Source organism: Raphanus sativus, chromosome 7 (genome assembly GCF_000801105.2).
Source record: "Raphanus sativus cultivar WK10039 chromosome 7, ASM80110v3, whole genome shotgun sequence".
Taxonomy (NCBI): Eukaryota; Viridiplantae; Streptophyta; class Magnoliopsida; order Brassicales; family Brassicaceae; genus Raphanus; species Raphanus sativus.
The window spans coordinates 8,214,772-8,220,771 of NC_079517.1; positions in this window are offsets into that span (position 1 = coordinate 8,214,772).

The following is a 6,000-nucleotide window of genomic DNA, read 5'->3' on the forward strand; positions in this document are numbered from 1 at the left end:
CACTGAAATGAGTTGATGATCAACAACTATTTGATCGCGATTACTAATCGTGTGACGATAACATAACAAAGAACGAAACATATGTATATCGCTGACGAATGCTAATGCCCACAACTACATAACAAAGCTTTTGCAAGAGATAAATCGAATAGCAAATGTGTATCTTACTTAATATTATAACTATCGTTGATACACTTTTACAAGTATTTCCAATAGTTTTTCACAGCTTTAAAGATTTCAAGAACTTTACGATTTTGATCCGCAAGATATCCAATTTATTTCCAATATTTTTCTTAGTTATAAAAGCCATGTTATAGTTTATACAAGTTTTATGCAGAATCGATTCTGCCAGAATTAAAATGTATTCCCTCAACATTTTGTATCATAAAAGCTAATGCTATTTATAAATTATTGGTTTCCGGTTATACAAGCACTAGACTTTTGGCGAATATATCTTCACCCCGCTAACAATATTTTATACGATTAAATATCAAGAGGAGCTTTACCAACAAAGGGCCTTTTATTTGTTGAGAAATCTATACACTTGGGGTTGACATAGACACACACACATACACTAACACCTGGGGACCAATGGTCTACATATATGCGGCATATTGGTATAAAGGCCCTTTCCTAAATGGCGCAGCGAATTTCTCATTTTATAATTTGATGTTGTGTATTATCTTTTGGATTTGATCTTGCTGCATTAGATTTAAGAAAGTAAACGCTAAACGTACCTAACAACATATAAATATATGCTTTCACGTGTAATGTTTGGTTAATACTGTTAGCCGGTACTGTTCTGAACCAAGGGAGATGCCAATATGTGATGAAGAAGAGAAGCATCTTTTCTCTGATTCGCTGAAAATGCCCAAACTTGTGAACTTCGGGGAATAAAGGTTTAGGTTCTATGTTTTCAAAAAAAAAAAAAAAAAGGTTTAGGTTCTCTTCGGCGGAAAAGGAGCTTTTCTTTGTAATAAGAAAATTTTCTTTATGTAGAGAAGAATATATGAACTTTGGGAATTTTCTGATATAATATGACAATACACATACACTTAATGTAAGACATTTATCGTTAATGACATACATGGTGAATGTCTGAATGAACTGTAGACTAGCTTCTAGATGAATGCTAATAAATGATTAGTGGAACTGTATAAGCTTGGCTCATACTTTCGAACGAATTTTGGAGTTGCACTTCCAATGGTACAATTTACATCATATGTTACTTTTCACTTGTTACTTGAAAGTTTATTACTGTTTAAAAAGTTCGTATAAAGCAATTTGAAATAATATGCAACTTGAGTGAAGAATAAATTTAAGACGCTTAAGAAAATCAAATTTCTATAACATTTCTTATGTATTTGAAAGATTTGATGTTTTAATTTATCACACATTTTTTTTTAAATATACACATACATACATACTTTATTTTATTTTATTTCTTAAATTTGTTTTATTTTTAACAAAAAATTTCCACTCATATTTTATATTTTATATTTTAATATATATTTAGTTCACAATTAAACTACACTAATTAAGATACAAAACATTCACCTTTTAAATACAAAAAGTAAAAACATAAAAAGTTTAAATTAAAAATGGGGGTATAGTCATTCAAAAATTTTAAAACAAAAAAAGCTTCACAATTTGACCCAAAAAAAAGCTTCACAATAGAAACTTTACACACGGATAGTGTCCCGGCAAAAAAATGGTTTATCTAATATGCTTTCTTATTCTTACAGAGTGTATGCATACACGCTCTACTAACCAAAAAACATCGTTTAGTATTAAGAACCGTATCTTCAAAAATTCAGAGGAGGTTTATTTAATGTCATGAACGGCGAGGAGGGGCATTCAATGTGTTATTGTCTAATGTCTTCAAAACCTAGTAAACGTTTTTGGGAGTAAACATGTAGAAAATGATACATGATCCATTCCTGATCAGCTTGTTTGTTTCACATATAATCAACGCACTAATCATTTTGGGATAAACCTTTCAAAAGCAATTATTACAAGAAACAAATTGAGAGCATTGAGAGCAATGATGATATATAGGTCATAGTATTGTCAATCGAGTTAATAGTTAAACGAAAAGGCTACAGAAGTAGTAGTAGAAGATGATGATGAAAACGAAGACAAAGTTGTGACACAAGTGTGTCTTACACTATCTGTCTTGGAAACTGGGCATTGCCTAATGGCCTTTTGAGCTTTTGCTTCAGTCACTACCGAATTCTCTCTCTCTGTATTGGCAGCTTTAGTCCTAAATCTATTCAACACATGCAATGATATTAGACGAAGAAACTTCTGAATCCATGATCCTTCTTTCACTTTTTGTTCCATTGCACGGCTGATATCAAAATATAATTATCATTTATATCTTATACACTATGAAGAGGCAACACCAATATTTTTAAATAGCAATGTCTTTTCTATTGTAGGGAATTAATTACATGTTTTATTTACAACTGCAATGTCATCAAGTACGAACTCCTCAACGGTTGGCTTTGTTTTGACACACGTCTTTTGTCAAAGATCACACGATTTCCTCTGGTTAAAGAACAATAACTAGTAATTTTATCTCCATATTTGTACTCGTCAAGTTTGTTGGGCCCTTGAGGCTTGAGTCTTGTTCGTAATCCAGATTTATAGTTCTATTTGAATCGTTGAATCCGTGAACCCAATACCAGCCCATCAACTAGGACAAGCTTTTACACATAGCTTTTATTAATGTCGCCAGGTGCATCAGATATCTAATTAGTTCCTCTCCCCTCTCCAGTTCTCTCCCACTCGGAATATTAAATTGAACTTCTTTTTTTTTTGATAAATATTAAATTGAACTTACGGTGAAAAGTATTTGTCTACACAACTATGAAACAGTATTGGACGTATATGCTTAGAACTTCTCCAAGAGAACCACGAACAATAAAGAGGTACATAACCAACGTCTCCGTTTTGATAAGAACGTTGCTTACCTAGCTAAGTTAATCCTAAAATAGAAAAATAAGAACAAATGTGGTATATTCAGTTGGATTTTTGGTATTACCATTCAAAAACGAGCATTGATATATTTGTTATCCAGCTTATGTGTACTGATCTCCAACAAGAGTATACATCTATCTTATTAAAACTCAAGTACAAAATTGGAGTGTTTGGAGATTCGAATAGGAGAATTAAAAAAAATTAGAGTGTTTGGAAACTTGGACAGTAATCTTAATGAAATTTATTTGGATACATGAATAGTATTATCTATTAATTGTGTTTCCATATTTCACTTAGTTTAACAATTTAATTAATTATATTACCTTAATAATAATTTACATCATTAAATATATTACCATAATAATAATAGTGCATATTTTTATTTATTAGTTAATCAATATTAATTTTGTGTCAATTATAAAATAAAAAATGTTAAATAATTAGGTTTTGCATCTATCTATCTTATTAAAACAAGTACAAAATCGGAGTGTTTGGAGACTTGAATAGAATAATTAAAAAAATTGGAGTGTTCGAAAACTTGGATAGTAGTCTTAATGAAATTTGTTTGGATACATGAATATTATTATCTATTAATTGTGTTTCCATATTTCACTTAGTTTAACAATTTAATTAGTTATATTACCTTAATAATAATTTAAATTATTAAATATTTTACCATAATAATAATAGTGCATATTTTTATTTATTAGTTAATCAATATTAACTTTGTGCCAATTATAAAATTAAAAATGTTAAATAATTAGGTTTTACATATGATTAAACGTTTGGTTTACTTTATTTTACTAAAATATTTTATTTTAGTTTCAATCGGTGGAAAATTACGTACCCAAAAACATAGTTCAAAGATATATTTTTGTAAATAAAATAATAACTTAAAATGTGCTACATTTATTGCCACTTAATTTTTCACTCTATATAATTATTTTACTTGATAAAAAAAGTCTTTCTATTTTACTTAATTTAGCCAAACACATAGAAAGAAGTTTTTTTATTAATTTATAAAATCAGTTAGACATGAACATTATATGTCCATTTAAGTACATGTTGTTCTTTTTGGGTATCGTTTTTGTTTTGTTTTGAAACCAAGTCCAGCTTGAATATCCCCTATATATTAAAGGAGATGCATTTTCATATAATGCGTTCACATTACGTTTGCCACATGGCAACCTCACAGCGATTTGAGAATGAATATGCTAATGTGTCACATGCAGAGAGTTTCTCGGCCAAATTTTACATAAATGCGTTCACACTATATATTATTTTACGTTTTTTCAATATAAAACGCACATACACAGTTCTACGAGTTATACAAAGTTCTACATAGAAAGACAATTTACAATAAAAAAATTGGTATTATCTAGGCTTATTTTATTTTTACTTAATTTATTTTAATAAAATATTATCTTTCTTGTGTTATTTTGAACAAAAATATCTTTTTAATGTTAATTACGGTATCTTTATATATTTATCAACCATCTTTATATATTTTTTGCATACACATACATGTAAGAGTGGGCACGAATCGAATATCTGAGATTTTGGAGGTATTCGTAATCTAATATGTTTCGTTCTAATAAACAATTATCCGATTCGTAGCCATCCGGATATACAGTGTCCTGGATATCCGAAAATAAGATTTTTAGCCGGTTTCGATTCGTAAAAGTAAATAAGTTAATTAAAATAAATAAAATCTAAAATAATATGAAATCAAAAAAAATATTACAAAAATAAAAAAAATATTTACCTTTTTGAACACTAATACCTAATTTAATAAATTTAGTAAATAAAAATATTGTAAAACTTATATAGAATATATTATTTATATAACTTATATATAATTCATTATATATATTTATATATAAGCATATAATGGATCGGATCGAATCGAATATCCATTTTAAAAAATATTACTATTTGTGATTTGCTTCGTTTTTACGGATATTGCATATTAGTATTTGTTTTTCTTCGTAGAGTTACGGATATCCAATTTTTTGTTAGAATTGAACATGATAACGAATCAAATCAAAATTTACAGATATTTTGCCTAGTCCTAAATATATGTGCATATTGACGTGAACACCTATATAACTAAATATTCACTACAAGTGAGGATTCTAATTCTTTTGGAAGTTAAAATATTCTTTTTAATGTTTTCATTTACTATCGACCAAATTTTAATGAAATGATTTGTCTAATAATTTTCTTTTCTTTTTCGTCAATTATTATCTAGATTTGATTTGATTTTTCTTGCATTTATAAATTATAATATGAAATCAATGGTTTGACATCAGGACTGTCTAAAATTCATATAACATGAAATCAAATAAATAAAAATAGTTTTTGGTTATCATTGAAAAAATCTAAAAAATCTCAAGCATTTTAACCTAATAAACAAAATAATTATTGATTTAGAATGATTGTTATATTTTAGTAGATTAAAACCAAAAACAAACTAGCATAAAGCCGACATAATATCGTGATTAAACAGACCTAATATCTTCTTATCTTATGAAATAATGAAATTATTAATTTCATTATCTTAAGAAATAATAAAATTAATAATTTTATTCCGCGCCAGGCGCGGGTTATTACCTAGTTGTTTAGTTAAGGGAGATGAAGAATCTTGTTTTTAGGGTTTGCTAGACTTTTGCTCTGATACCATAATATTGTTATTGTATTGAATAGAAACGTCCTTATATATATTTACAGAGGAGGCCTATTATAGAGATGAATATTATGGAGTACCATAGCACTGTGGTTTTTAGAATATTTTGATTATTTATCAATCAAAATAATTTTATTTTTTTTTTTGTCATAAAGGTACACAGGAAATGTGTTCACAGAATTAACAGGCAAATGCCTGCTAGAAAAAAACGCAAAGGAAAACAACTTGGAAACCAGTAGGCTCCATGATCCAAATGAAAAAAAAAGGAGCATGCCTTGACACTCAAGAAAGAGTTTTAGCTTGCTTTAGGTCATGAAACAGAGGGTCAACGT